A 16,558-nucleotide genomic window follows, 5' to 3' on the forward strand; every position below is an offset into this window, starting at 1 on the left:
GAGTAGAAAAATAGGGGAAGGAAACAAACAAACAAACAGACAAAGGTACCCAGTGTTCTTTTTTACTTCAATTGCTCTTTTTCACTTTAATTATTATTCTTGTTATTTTTGTGTGTATGCTAATGAAGGTGTCAGGGATTGATTTAGGTGATGAATGTATAACTATGTAATGGTACTGTGAACAATCGAATGTACAATTTGTTTTGTATGACTGCATGGTATGTGAATATATCTCAATAAAATGAAGATTAAAAAAAAAAATTATCATTACTCCAGAAAAGAAATAAAAAGAAAAAAGAAAACTCAAATCTTCCCATACCCCTAACCTCCATAATTGATTCATACTCTTGGTATAGTGCATTTGTTACTGTTGATGAAAGAATGTTAAAATACTGCTGACTGTAGTACATAGTTTGCAATAGGTATATTTTTCCCTATATACCCCTCTATTATTAACTTCTAGTTATACTGTCATGCATTTGTTCTGGTTCATGAAAGAGATTTCTAATATTTATACAGTTAATCATGGGCAATGCCCACCACAAGGTTCATTGTTTTATACAGTCCCATCTTTTAACCTCCAGCTTTCCTTCTGGTGACATAAATGACTCTGAGCTTCCCCTTTCCACCACCTTCACACACCTTTCAGCACTGTTAGTTATTCTCACAGTAACATGCTACCATCACCTCTGTCCATTTCCAAATGCTTAAGTTCAACCTACTTAAATATTCTGCTCTTATTAAGCAACTGTTCCCCATTCTTTAGCTTAATTCTATACCATGGAAACTTATATTTCATGTCTAAGAGTTTACATATTATAATTAGTTCCTATCCATGAGATCATACAATATTTGTCCTTTTGTGTCTGACATATCTCACTCAATATAGTGCCCTCAAGGTTTCTTCACTAATCCATTTTTTAAACAGTTTGTTCACACACAACACATTCCATCCTAAGTAAACAACTGATGGTTCCATATAAAATCAGGTAATTATGCATTCATCACCACCACCACTATCTATAAAAAGGACATTTCCATTTCTTCCACAAAGAAAGAGGAAGAGTCAAAAAAGGTAGAGACACAAAAGAAAAATAAAAAGAAGGAAAAAATGACAGCTAAAAAGCAACAAAAGAAAAGATAACAATAAAGTACAATAAAAGAGTCAGACAATATCACCAATGCAAAGAATCCCCCTCTCATAGGCACTCAGCTTTGGTATATTGCCTTTGTTACATTAAAGGAAGCATAAGACAATGTTTCTGTTAACTATAGATCTAGTTTGCATTGATTTTATTTTTCCCCAACACCACCCTCTTTTCAACACCTTGCAATGTTGACATTCATTTGTTCTCCCTCATATACAAACATATTTGTACATTTTATCATAATTGTTGACCACTCTAGGTTTCACTAAGCTATACAGTTCCAGTATTCACCTTCCCTCTTTCCTTCTGGTGTCCCACATGCCCCTAACCTTCCTTTTTTAACCATGCTCACAGGCATTCATGTTCGGTGCACCCACATTTTTGTGCTACCATCACCCAAAATTGTGCTCCAAGCCCCTCACTCCTGTCTTTTCCTATCTGTCTGTAGTGCTCCCTTTAGTATTTCCTGTAGAGCAGGTGTCTTGTTCACAAACTCTCTCACTGTCTGTTGTCAGAGAATATTTTAAACTCTCCCTCCTATTTGAAGGACAGTTTTGCCAGATATAAAATTCTTGGTTGGCTGTTTTTCTCTTTCAATATCTTAAATATATCACACCACTGCCTTCTTGCCTTCATGGTTTCTATTGAGAAATCTGCACATAGTCTCATCAAGCTTCCCTTGTATGTGATGGATCACTTTTCTCTTGCTGCTTTCAGGATTCTCTCTCTGTCTTTGACATTTGATAATCTGATTATTAAGTGTCTTGGTGTAGGTCTATTCTGTTTTGTGTATGCTGCACTTCTTGGATCTGTAATTTTATGTCTTTCATAAGAGATGGGAAATTTTCATTGATTATTTCCTCCATTACTGCTTCTGCCCCTTTTCCCTACTCCTCCTTCTGAGATACCCATGACATGTACATTCATGCGCTTCATGCTGTCATTCAATTCCCTGAGACATTGCTCATAATATTCCATTCCTTTCCCTACCTGTTCTATTGTGTGTAGGATTTCAGGTGTGTTGTTCTCCAATTCCTGAATGTTTTCTTCTGTCTCTTGAAATCTGCTTTTGTGTGTTTCCATTGTGTTTTTCATCTCTTGTGTTGTGCCTTTCATTTCCATAGGTTCTGCCAGTTGTTTTTTCAAACTTTTGAGTTCTTCCTTATATTCTCCCAATGTTTTCTTTATATCCTTCATCTCTTTTTTTTTTATATCTTCCCCCAACTCATTGATTTGATTTTTGGAATGTTTTATGAGATTTGTTTGATTAATAATTAGTTGTTTCAATTCCTGTATCTCAGTTGAAATGTAAGTTTGTTCCTTTGACTGGGCCATATCTTCATTTTTCCTAGTGTGATTTGTAGTTTTCTGTTGTCTAGGCATCTGGTTTCCTTGATTACCCCAATCAGATTTTCCCAGGCTAGAATGGGCTCAGGTCTCAAAAGGGGGCTATATTCAGTATCAGGTTTCCCTGAGGGTGTGAAGACTGACAGACTTTCCTGTGAGGCCTCTAGCCACTATGCTTTTCCTAACCTGCCCAGCAGGTGGCACCTGTCAGCCTGTCACTCCTCACTGGTGTAAAGAAGTGTGGCCCCTTTATTTCTCAACTTAAGTTGTTCTTGTTTTGACTGTTTTCCCCCAGGCCCTGGGGTCTGAGTTCTGAAGGGAGGGTGGAGTCTTGAGCTGGGCTTCACCTCCCTCTTCTTAGGGAAGATACACCCCCTAGGGAATTATCTTCTGCACTTGAATTACTACTGTGTCTCTCTGACTCTGTTAACTCCACCCCTGCCTGGGTCAGAGTGCTGAGAGCTGAAAATGCCTGAGGCTTTCTCCACTGAGCCACTCAGATTGAGAGAGAAAAAAAGGGGAAAGAAAGCCCCTTTTCAGAGCCAGTCTCCAGCCCCCCAGTTTCACCTGTCAGCCAGATAGTGCCTGGTTATCTGTGCTCCTTTTCTTGGGGCACAGGATTTTATGAGTATTCTGAGCACAGTCATCTCCAAAAGCCTCTGTATTTTTTCTTCCTTCAGCTCCACCTCCTCTCCCCAGGGAGTGACCTCAGGGTACTTTTTCTGTTTGTTAGAGGTTTGTCTGTGTTTGTAGCTTGTATTCAGCAGTCCAAATTTGTTAATTAAAATCCCCATTGGAGCTAGGTTGAGCTTGCTCCCAATAGGGACTGCTGCTTTCTCTCCACAGCAAGGTTTTGCAGCTCAGCCTGCTGTTTCGGGGAGGGTGCTCCCAGCATGGGTCCACAGTCTTTACTTACAGATTTTATGCTGCAGTCTCAGCCATTCCACCCTTTCCAGGCTGGTGTATGATGTGTGGACAGTCACAGTTGTCCCCCAGCAGTTGTTTCAGACTATTTACTAGTTGTTCCTGGCAATTTACTAGTTGCTCTAGAGGACTAACTAAATTCCACACCTCTCTATGCCACCATGTGGCCCCAACTTTGGCTCAGGGTTTTGAGGCTAGAAGAAGTCCAAAATCAAGGTGTCAGAAAGGCAACACTTTCTCCCCAAAGACTGTGGCATTCTGGGGCTGGCTTCCAGTGATCCTTGGTCCTTCACTTTTTTTGTCACATGGTGATGCACATGCTGTTATCTTCTCCTTTCTCCTCAGAGTTCCCTTGACTTCCAGTTTCTCCCCATGGCTCTCTCTCTGTCTGAATTTCACTCTGTTTATAAAAGACTCCATATTAGGGTTCTCTAGGGAAACAACAACAGAAGATTATATATATATATATATATATATATATATATATACACATATATATATATATATATATATAGAGAGAGAGAGAGAGAGAGAGACATTTTTAAAGAGGAATTGGCTCACATGACTGTGGGGATGAGAAAGCCCAAATTCTCTAGGGTGGGCTGCAAGTTGGGAACTCTGATGCAGATTTTCAATGAATTCCCCAAGAGAAGTTGGCTGGCTGCAGTAGAGATGGAAATTCTCCCTTCTGACTGATGAAATCATCACTTCTTTTAAAGCCTTCAACTTATTGGATGAGATTTCTCTCAATGTGGAAGGCAAGCTTCTCAGTTGATTGTAGATGTCATCAGCCATAGATGCAATCAACTTACTGATGACTTTAATCCACAAAATGTCCTCACAATAATAATCAGGCCAGTGCTTTCTTGACCAAAAAACTGGACACCAAAATCTGGCCAAGGTGACACATGAACTTAACCATCTCAGACTCCAATAATCTGGACTAAGCCTGTGCTGGTTTGTATATATTATGTCCCCCAGATAAAGCCATGATCTTTTGATCCAATCTCATGGGATATTGGGATTAAGTTGTTTCCATGGAGATGTGATCCACCCAACAGTGAGTGACACCTTTGGTTAGGGTGTGACCTCTGATTGAATGTTTCCATGGTGGTGTGGCACTGCCCATTCAGCGTAGGCCTTGATTAATTCACTGGAGTCTTATAAGGCTTACAAATAGAAGGACTTCAGAGCTGCAGCCTAGGGAGTAATGTCCTGGGAGAAAGCCCTTTTGAAATCAGAACTCCAGAGCAGACGCCAGCCACGTGCCTTCCCAGCTGGCAGGTTTTCCAGAAGCCAATAGCCATCCTCCAGCATAGGTACCCAATTGTTGATGCCTTACCTTGAACATTTTATGGCCTTAAGACTGTAACTGTGTAACCATATGAACCCCATTTATAAAAGCCAATCCATTTCTGGTATTTTGCATAATGGCAGCATTAGCAAACCAGAACAAAGCCCAAGTTAATTCATTTAGGTCACACCTTTACAGAAATAACATCTTAAAGAGATACTAGTTACAATGGGTCCACACCCACAGGACCAGGGTTTGGGACCCAAACATACCTTCTGAAGAGGACATGATTCAATCCACAACAAACTCAAAGGAGTAGCAACTTCAATTACTTTAAAATTAGCACACTCTTTTTGGGTTGTTTAAGTTCCCTTAGGAATCCAAATGATATTTAAATTGTTTTCATCTTATGATTCTTGTAATGTAGAATCATCAAAATATCAAGGAAGTCCCTTTCTAATGTTTGAGAACCCACTTTAATATATATTCCCTTGTATGTATAGTTACATTGGCTATTATAAGGGGCCACTGGAATACGTGTTAGGCATATTTTTTTGTGAATTTAAGTTCATCCATCAATTCAACAATTATTGAGCCTCTCATAAGTGCTATGCAATAGGCAAGGCAGAACATGCTAATTTTCTTAGTATATGTGGTGGTTTGAAACTGTATGTACCCCAGAAAATCATGTTCTTAAAGCTAATCCATTCCTGTGGGTGTAAACCTATTGTAAGTAGGACCTTTTGATGAGGTTACTTCAGTTAAGGCATGGCCCATGGTAGGTCTTAATCCTCTTACTGGAGTCCTTTATAAACGGGATGATTACAGAGAGAGAGAAAGCCTCAGAAGCAGGAAGCTGAAAGCCACGAAACCTGGAAGAGAAGGGAGAGACCAGAAGATGCCGCCATGTGCCTTGCCTTGTGATGGAGGAGTCCAGGATCACTGGCAACCAGTCTTCAGGAAGAAAGCATCGCCTTAATGAGGCCTTGATTTGAGCCTGTTCATGGCCTCAAAGCTGTAAGCTTGTACACTAATAAATTCCCATTGTTAAAAGCTAATCCATTTCATGGTATCTGCTTTAAGCAGCCTAGCAAACTAAAACTAAATACAATCCAGCTATTATAATTAGTATATTTTAAGGGGTGTTATTTTAATGTTTGGTTAACTCTAATTCAGGAATGAAAAGCATATAACCCTTATCTCTCTCTCTCTCTCTCTCACACACACACACAAACACACACACTCATGCACACACAGACCCCTAACACACCTACACACATACATGCACATCTAGCTGTGATTGACACCACCAATCAATCATGTCTCTCATTTCCAAAGAGCTTTGACAAAGTGCCAGATTCCTACTCAACCTTGTGCACTTACTAGGCAGCTTATATCAATTGATTGGAGTTGGAGCAATAGGTGAAACTTGTTTGCCATCCATACTATTACTAAAAACAATCCTCTATACCTATGTTTAAAAGATCACTATTTTGCAGACTATTAAAAAAGTCTGCAATCAGAGGAATCAGACCATTAGAGACAAGCCTAGCTGGTGACAATGGTTTATACTGGTTAAACATTGGTAAGATCCACTACATAACATTTTCAATCTATAAACCAACGTAACTTGAATCCAGGATGGTAAGGCCACTTTGATTGCATGAAATTCTTCTCTGTTGTTTCCGAGGGCTGAGTGAAAAATGATATTCAATGCTCAGTGACCCTCAAAGTTCAAGCAATAGTGGAAGTCCGTGCAGTTACACAAAATAGCCTATATCCAGAAAAGGCAAGGAACCTATGTGTAGTAATTCCTTGAAATTCCAGGCAGTTTTCTAATGGAAGCATTACGAATTTTAGAGGACTTGTGAAAAAATTGTAAAATCAAACAAGGATATCAGATCTTTTTAGAAAATATCAGTGCACAGAAAAATAGAAGAATGAAAAACTAGCAGTCAGAGAATATGTCATGGGTACCTTTAGTGAATCTTGAAATATGGAATGTCCAGGATTCTGCTCCAAGGAGAACACAGAGGTGTGGACCTAGCTTTAATAAAAATTCTAAATAATTTGAAATACTCTAAATAATTCTTTTAAAAGTATACATTATTTATAATAAAGGAATGCAAATGAAATTAACAGTACAATATTATTTTCTGTAATCAAAACATCGAAGACCATTTTAAAGATAGTACTAGGTTTGATGAAGATACAGGCTTACACCCGATATATAACAGACGAGGCTATGAATTGGTAAAATTATAGAAAATAGCATGACAATATATATCAAAAATATTGCTATACTGTTTAATCTAGCCTTGCCCCATTCTAGGAATCTGTTCAAGAGAAATAATTAGAAATGAAGATAAAGGGCTTACATGCAAAGTTATTTATTGCAGCATTATTTATGAAACAAAACATCCAGAAACAGCATAGACTGTGTTTAAAGATATTAAACCACAATCATCCAGTAGAATACTGCTAGCATTAACATGGTATTTCCAAAGAGATGATAATAGCATGAGAAAATGCTTACATTATCATATTATCTAAAATACATGACATAATAGTATGCCCAATATAACAATATAAAAAGAATGGAAAAATATTGCCAATATGTTAATAGCACTTGCCTCTGGGTAGTAAATTTGTCAATTGTTGTTTTTCTACTTGTTTATAACTTTCAGCACATTAAAAAATAATCTAGACTTTTTTCTAAGATGGCAGAATAAGTATTCATGGAAAAATGTAAAAGCTACCAGAGCGTCAAAAGTGATCAGCTCCAAAGAAACATTACTTAGACTGATAGCAGACTTCTCACCAGCAAAAATAAATGTCAGAAGACAATCACATAGTGTTTTCAAACTGCTGAGGGAAAATATCTCACAAAATAGAATTCTGTATTCAGCTAAACCAATATTCAAGAGTGAGGGAGTAATAAAGAAAATTTCAGCAGGTATACAAAGACTAACAGACTCTCACTGGATCATAAACAAAACAAAAGCAAAAACAAACAAAAATAACACTGCTTCACTCCAACATAAAGTAAAATGAACTTATAAAGAAGAAGTGGGATGTAAGAAAGGCAAGAAAAAAAATCATAAACCAAACAAAATAAATATATGCTAGTAATTTTTAAAAGCATTGAAAAAGTGTAACAACTAAAACAATATAGATGTTCTATTATTTATTCGTCTCCTTGGTATAACTGGTAATCTTCATCCCCACCATAAAATATTCCAATTTGTGATTGATGCCCACATGCATATACACTTGTGCATTTAGCAGGGTAGTTTCTATTTTAGCCATATACTTTAGCTCCCTACTGTTGAGCTGCATGCTTGTCAGCTATGTTTGATTCTAAACTTGAGTTGTCCTTATTATTGTAATTACATTAATCCATGGATTATTACATTAGCTTTGTGAAAACAAAGGGTTGTTTCTATGGAAACAGAATACAATGCTTTGAAAAAGCATTTAAATAATAAAAGTGAGTTATTTAAAAAACATCTATCAAATTAGATGTGGTTAACATGTAGTAAAAATAGTGTGAACATCCAGGAGGATTCCATAATCACAGTGCTTCACCTAAATTCTAATTCCACTCAAAAGAACAGACATAAAAATTCATGGAGATGCACTATCATGAGGCTTATGCAGAAAAAAGAAGGTGGACCACACTCAAAGGAATGACACGAAAAATTTTTTGGATTTTGTCAATTATTTTTATGCATGAGTGAGATGATCTTTTTTCTCTTACTTTATTAATAGGATGAGTTACATTGATTGACTTTCTAATGTTAAATCATCCTTGTATTCCCGCCATAAGCTCCACTTGATGGTGACTTATTGTCCTTTATATGTCCGGCGCTGCCCCGCTCGGTCCCCGGTTCCCGGCCGGCGAGGGGAAACAGGGAAGGAGAGAGAGAGATGCAGACTGCGCGAACTAACCTGGTCATGAATCACGACTCGAACCACACGGCAGTTGTGAAAGCAAGCCCTTTACTACAGCTAGATGAACATTCTGTGTTACTGGTTCCCACACGGGGCACGGCGCCTCGTGGGAGAGCAGCCTCGATGTGGCCGTCAGGCACGGCTCCTTGTGGGCTGTCTCACCCTACCCCGTCCGGGTAAGACCTTTTATACACAATTAACAACCAATAAGCTTCTAGGCTAGTATCGCGTATACAGGATTTCGATTGGTAGGAGCGGGTGGCGGATACATGCGTCACTATGCGGAAACAGGATGCAGGCGCCATCTTGGCTCACTCGATGGGCGGGGGGTAACTCTAGAGCAGGCTGCAGCGCATACGCTAGGCCCGATTCGGGAGGCGGCTTTCCACATCTCCCCCTTTCTTATTTATTTTTGACCCAGTGTCTCCAGTGATGAGCGTGCTCCCGTGAACCCAAATGGTTCACAACCTCTTTGGTGCTTTGGGGAGTCTGGACTAGGCCTCAGCCATCCAGCGGCGGAGCCTCTAGCACCAACCAGAATGCTCACGTCATATGGAGACCGGAGAGTCCGTAAGCTGGAAGCAACGTGACTCTCCCTGCAGTGCTTTGCCTGGCAACTGGGGAACAACGACGGGGGCAGGAACAGCAGTAACCAGAGTCGGGGGTGTCACTAGGTGTCTCTGTGCAATGGCTAGGGTCCAGTCTGGCCACAACTAGGACTCTGCCCTAGAGACCCACCTGAGACAAAATTATGACTACTGGTGTCGCCTTTTACACCCGAGAAACAGCCATGCGATTCGCTACAAATTTTGCTCCAAAGCGCCCCACCTGAGGCGACCAGGAAGGGGTATGGTTAATAAATCGGTCACTATCGGGGGTAACAGAGGTGGGAGTCATAGCCATCATAGTGGTAACACGCAATTGCTGCTGCGCTTGAAACAGGCGTTCTAGCAAACATTTAACAACGACTAATCCCACCAATAATCCCACTACAATGAGGATCCAATTAGTTAAATTGGGCCAAGAGAACCAGGAAGAAACACTGTGCAATAGTTTCTGTAGAACCTCGCCTAACCCGGAGAGATCGACTTTAACGGGTTTTAACTTGATCCCCCCAATTGTGTCTAAACTAGATTCCACCTGTTGGGAGAGATTAACAAATTCAGGAAAATATGACCTTTTCAGCCAATCAGAGATTCTGGAAATGCTTCCGGTCACGTTGGCCCTGACAGGAGTGACACAGAGTTTAACCGTAAGCCACCGGGTGTCACATGTTTGCTGAAGCACTCTCCAGAGTCCATCTATTTCCAGTCCAAGTTCATCTATCTCCGCTTGGAGTTTCTGAATGGCCTGGAAATTTAAGTTCAGCATCTGATTGTGGCGGCGTAGCACGTCTCGGGTAAGGTTGACCAAGCCATTTACCGTTTCCATCGTTATGGCGAGCTGCCGATCTGTCCATGCTTGTAGCACAGCCTGCCCGATCGTTGGGACAAACAAAGAGGAAGCTACACTGGCAGCATTCGATAGCCATTCTTTTATGCCTCTTGGACGCCTAGACTTAGAGAAGGGGATATTGTTAAGTGAAACAACTTGAGAAACAGGGCCAACCCAGTCGGTTGCCTTGACGGGGAGCCAGACATAACTTGGGCGATACACTAGGATAGCGGGGCGGCGAGGCATCCGGGTCTTTGGAACGGTTGCAGACTGTAGGAGCAAGCCCTGGAAGGAAAAGGCACCTTTGAGTCTCCTTTTTACTCAAGATCCCTTCACAAGACTGGCGGCTCTTCCCTGTAACGTTAAGAAATTCAAGCAAGACTCCCTTACTTAACTCGCCATTACCAGTTTCACAAGTAGCATTCGCCGCAACTGTGGTGTTGACAACCTTGACAGAGAGGTTAGCAAAAGAGAGGATCAGTGTGTCATTGGTGAGGGGGAAGGACTCGTTGAGTTCCACTAAAAAGAAAAAGGCAGATTAGAAGGATTGCTATAGGAGAGCAAAGAACAGAGTTACCGATCCTCTTTTTGGGCAACCGCGGGGTGGTCAGTCCTACTATTATCGTCTTGTCGGTCGTCGCCATCATCAGCAGGGTCGGAGGCTTGGTCTAATGGTTCAGGTTGTATATTCGTTGGCGTTTCTGACAGCTGTTCCTTGGCTTCTTCAGGTGATGTCACGGTTCTCACCAGTCTTTCCGGAACCCACACTGGTTGACGTCCTGGTTCCTGGGGAAAAACACAAACAGAGCCTCTGGCCCAGCTGAGCACCGGGTCAGGGCCTTTCCACTGCCCCGACAGGACATCCTTCCAACGGACTAGACCTCTATGCGGAGGACTCGGGGTGGTGTGTTGCAGGGCAGGTGTCATTCCTTGTGAATTTTCGTTTAAAAAATTATATGTGAGCAAGGCTACAGACAGTCGAGCTTTTGGGGACAGGCCGTGGCCTATACCCTCTTTCTGTTTTTTAAGCAAGTCTTTGAGAGATCTGTGCGCTCTTTCAATGATTCCTTGCCCCTGAGGGTTATAGGGGATGCCATGTTTTAATTGGACATCCATGTTGTCACAAAATTTTTGGAAGGATTTACTAGTGTAGGCAGGCCCGTTATCCGTCTTTAACGTCTTTGGCTTACCCCAAGCTGCCCATGCAGCAAGGCAGTGTGCAATGACGTGGGAGACTCTTTCTCCTGGTTCAGCAGAGGCAAATAAAACTTGGGAGCATGTGTCCACCGACACATGTAAGTACTTGATCTTACCATACTCTGAATGATGAGTGACATCCATCTGCCAAGTATCCCCTGGGGTGAGACCCCTAGGGTTGACCCCAACCGAGGGGACTGCTCTCTGCTCTGCACAATTGTTGCAGGCTCGGACAATATCTCGAGCAGCTGCACGTGGTATGCTGAACCGCTTAGCTAGGGTACCTGCATTGATGTGAAACTTGGCATGGAATTCTCGGGCTTGTTGATACGGTACCAGCGTCGGAAAGATGTGCAGCTGTCGAGTGGCTACATCTGCGCTATGGTTCCCCTGGGCCATAGGGCCAGGCAAACCTGTGTGGGCTCTAATATGGGTTATGTAAAAAGGGTGTTGCCTGGTCCATATAACCTCCTGTAGTTTGGCAAAGAACGTCCTTACTGTAGAGGAATGTTTAACAATGCCCACCGTTTCTAAAATTTGTACAGAGTTCACAACATAAGCAGAATCCGAGACGACATTTAAGGGCTCGGAAAGGCTTTCCAGGACTGCAATGATAACCTGCAGTTCTACCCATTGAGGCTTTTGTGGTTGGAAGAGCACTGTTTTAGGAGTGTCCCCCTCCACACAATACGCCCCTGTTCCAGAGCTGGAGCCGTCCGTGTATACGGTGGGGGCGCCTGCTAGTGGCCTAGGAGAGGTTACTTTGGGAAAAATCACTGGGTGCCGGGTGACAAACTGCAAGAGAGGAGCCTTAGGGAACTGATTGTTAATGGGACCAAGAAATGTACACCGGAGAATGGCCCATTGATCTATGCATCCGGTGAGTATCTCAAGCTGCTGGGAAGAATAAGGCACCCTGAGATTTTTGGGCTGCTGACCGAAATGCTGCACAGCCCTTTTAATGCATTCTAGGGCCAAGTCTGCAACCGCTGTAGGATAGTGCTCTAGGACCTTTTTGGGGGAAACTCCAGGGTGGACCCAGAGCAGCGGCCCCCGCTGCCACAGTACCGCAGTGGGCTGTAATTCTGTCGGCAGCACGCAGGCTTCAAAAGGCTCATCAGGGTCTATTCTCTTCAATGCAGCGCCACTGAGCGCCTGTTCCACCTGGCATAGTGCTCGCCTTGCCTCTGGAGTGAAGCTTCGAGGTGAGTTTATATTAGAATCCCCCTTCAACAGGTCGAACAAAGGTGTTAGTTTGACATTGGGTATTTTTAGGTATGGACGGATCCAATTGATATCCCCCATGAGTTTTTGTAGATCATTGAGAGTGTGTATATTGTCTAGCCTGAGAGACACCTTTTGGGGGGAAACATGAGTGGGTGCGACTTTCGCCCCCAGGAAAGTGGTAATGTCAGTCATTTGGATTTTTTCAGGGGCAATCTCTAGGTTAGCTTCTCTAAGACTAAGGACTAAATGTGACAAAACTGTTTTAAGAAGATCTGTGTCTCTATGGGCTAAGAGAATGTCATCCATATAATGGATGATTTTCACTTGAGGGAACTGCTGCCGAGTGCTAGCTAGCTTCGCAGCGACATACAGCTGGCACATGGTAGGACTATTAGCCATGCCTTGGGGCAGGACTGTCCATTCAAAGCGTTGACAGGGCTCCTCTTGATTACTAGAGGGCACAGTAAAGGCAAACTTAGGGGTGTCTTCAGGGTGGAGCGGAATAGAAAAGAAGCAATCTTTCAGATCTATGATGAAAATCGACCAGTGCTCCGGTAATGCCGAGAGGAGGGGCAGTCCCATCTGAACGGGCCCTAAAGGCTCCATGCAATCGTTAATAGCTCTTAGATCATGTAGCAGTCTCCATTTACCAGATTTCTTTTTTATTACGAATATAGGGGTGTTCCACGGTGACGTGGAAGGGGCGATATGGCCCTTTTCTAGTTGTTCTGATACTAGGGCGTGCAACGCTGCAAGTTTTTCCTGTGGCAAGGGCCACTGAGGCACCCACACCGGAGCCTCGGTTTTCCATTTTAGTTTTATAGGTGTGGGTGGGAATCTCTCCTCAGTGGCCCCTATGAAAAACCCAAGCCTCGTCTGTCAGACTTGGGGGCAGCTTGTATAGGCTCCGCACGTCCGTGCAGTGAAGCTCCTAAACCCTTGCCGGGGGTATACCCCATTTCTTTTAGCAGTCGCTTAGAGGTTGGGGAGTAGCCGCTAATTAAAGTAACGTCCATTTGGGTCAGAATGTCTCTTCCCCACAAAGACACAGGCAGGGCTAATACATAAGGCTGGAAACTGCCTTGGTGTCCTTCTTCATCGGCCCAATGAAGGGCAGCTGCACTGAGCATGGGCGCTGAAATTTGGCCTATTCCTCTAATGGGCTCTTCCGCCCTGCTCGTTGGCCAGGTGGGGGGCCATTCTTGTTGTCTTATGATAGACCGATCGGCCCCTGTATCGAGCAGGCCCAAGAAAGATCTGCCTTGCACCTTAATGGTTAGCATAGGTCGAGACTCCAAGGACATATGGAGTCCCTCAAAAATCGCTCCACTGGATCCGAACCCTTTTTCCCCTCTCTGTCTGATTCTGCTTGGAAAGACTGCATGTAAGCTGGGTAAGAGCAGGAGCTGCGCCAGCTTATCACCTTCTGCAATGACTAAGGTGCCCCGCTGAGATTGAACCATAACTTGGGCACGGCCTGTGAAATCTGAATCTACAAGTCCTGGTATAACTGTTAATCCTTTCAGGGCCGTGGATGCTCTTCCCAATATGAGCCCTACAGTACCAGCCGGTAAGGGCCCCTTGAAGGAGGTCCCTACTAACTGGACACCCATGGAGGGGGTTAGTACGAGTCTGGAGGTGGCACAGAGGTCCAGTCCTGCTGAGCCGGGGGACGCACGAATTTGATCGGATCCTGTGTTGTCGAATGGCATGCAAGGGGGTCCGTCGAAAGGGCGGACCCCCTCTTCCCGTTTTTTGGAATCTGCTCGGGGCGGCCAGAGAGGCGTCTACCCTGCGCATCGAAAACCGATTTACAGTCTTCTGCGCGGTGGGGGCCTTTGTGGCAACGGCCACACGGCCTGGTTGCTGCACCTGGTTCGCCAAACCGTTGAGTGGCAGGGGGCTGACGTCTATTGGGACAATCTCTCTTAAAGTGCCCTGATTGGCCACAGCCATAGCACCCGTTAGACTTTGCCCCTAAGGTTCTCGGGCTTTTTGTAGCCACCTGTAGGGAGCTGGCTAGCATGGCAGCTAGACCTGCATTAGTTAAAGGGCTGCCAGCATCTCTACATTTATATATATATATTTGGATTCAAATTGTTAAAATTGTGGGAACAATTTTTGCATCTTTTCTCACGATGGCTTTTGGCATGTAGTTTTCTACTCTTGTAATGTCTTTGATTCGTTTGACCCTAGGGTAATGATGACTTCATTGAATGAACTGGGATGTATTTCCTCATACTCAATTTTCTGGAAGAAATTGTGTCAAATTAAAACTATTTATTCTTTAATGTTTGGTAGAATTCTCCAGTGATGATATCTGGGTCTCAAATTTTCTTTTTTGGAAGATTTTTAACCATAAATTCAATTTATTCAAAAGATACAGGGTTATTCCATTTATCTGTTTCTTCTGAAGTAGAGTTTGGTAGTTGGTGTTTTTCAGGGAATTTGCCTGTTCCATCCAAGTTGTCAAGTTTATGGACATAAAGTTCTCAAATTTTCCTTTTAAAAATGTTTTTAATATCGGTTGACTCCGTCACTTTTCTCATTCCTGATATTGGTCATTTGCGTCTTTCTTTTTTTCTCCTGATCAGTCTGACCATTGTTTCACCAATTTTATTGATCTTCTTTAAGATTCACCTTTTAGGAATATCCATTTTATCTGGTATTTTCTTGTTTTCTATTGCATTGATTTTTTCTCTGATCTTTATTATTCCATTTCTTCTACTTAGTTTGGATATCATTTGTCCTTCTTTTGTAGTTTCTTAAGGTAAAAGCCGAGGTCATTGATTTGAGAATATTCTTTCATTCTAATAATCTATAATCTATAATTATAATTGTGGATTTGTCTATTTTGTTGCACTTCTATCAATTTGTGCTGATATATTTTGGAGCTCTATTATTATGTGCACAAATATTTAGGATTTTTATGTTCTCATGATGAATTTATCCCTGAATCATTATGAAATTGTTTTCTTTGTCCCTGCTAATGTTCTTTGCACTGTCATCTACTTTGTTTTATATTAATACAGACACTTTAGCTTTTTTGATTATTATAAGCTTGGTGTATTTTCCATTGCTTTACTTTGGGCCTACTTGCATCTTTATATTTCAAATGTGTTTCTTGTAGGCAGTATCTTGCTTTTTCATTCAATGTGACAATCTCTGTAAATGTGTTTAGACCATTTACAGTTAATATGATTATTGATATGGTTAGATGTGGTTTCCTGTCCCCCACCCAGGGCTTTCACACTATCCCACCATCCTGCCCTTTGTCTTCACTAATTTATTAAATAGTCTAGCTGAATACTTTTTGCCAGTGTCTGATTGCATCAGTTAGGAAAGTGCTTATGACTCCAGACCCCGAAGGCATTGTCTTCCCTTAGATTTTACATCAGATGGGTTTCTGTACACCTCAGCTCTCTGATGTGTTTGAAATTGATCATGAATTTTAAGATAGCTTGTCTCTTTTTCATTGTAAAGGAAGGAGTGATGCTCCTTCCAGTTCTCTACATCTTGCAACAGAAGCAGGACGTTCTTTAGTATACATCTTTAACTAATCACAAGTGATATTATATCATTCCAGATACAGTTTAATAACCTTATAATAGCATACTTCCATTTCTCCCCTCATAGTATTGTGTGATTTTTGTCATAAATTTTATTTCTACCTCAGGTTTGACACATGGTAGATGAGGGAAATATAAACAGGTATGGGAATAACCATAAGGGGCATGCCCCCTATATGGAAGGGGAAATATCAGAAAATCTTTCTCAGGAAGTGATATCTAGGATGAGACTTAAAAGATGAATAGGCATTATCCAGGTAAAGCAGGAAGGGAAGGGCAGAGATAGTGCTAAGCTAATAGCACAGTGGCTTGGGATTGGGCTGGATAGATAAGCAGGGGTTGGAATGCAGTATATCTGGTGGTAGGTCATGGTACAGAGTTTAAACTTTATTCTAAGAACATTAAGAAGCCACAGAAATATATAAAGTAGGGCAGAAATATGATCCAATTATCATTTTTAATAG

Source organism: Choloepus didactylus, chromosome X (assembly GCF_015220235.1).
Source record: "Choloepus didactylus isolate mChoDid1 chromosome X, mChoDid1.pri, whole genome shotgun sequence".
In the NCBI taxonomy this organism is placed as follows: domain Eukaryota; kingdom Metazoa; phylum Chordata; class Mammalia; order Pilosa; family Megalonychidae; genus Choloepus; species Choloepus didactylus.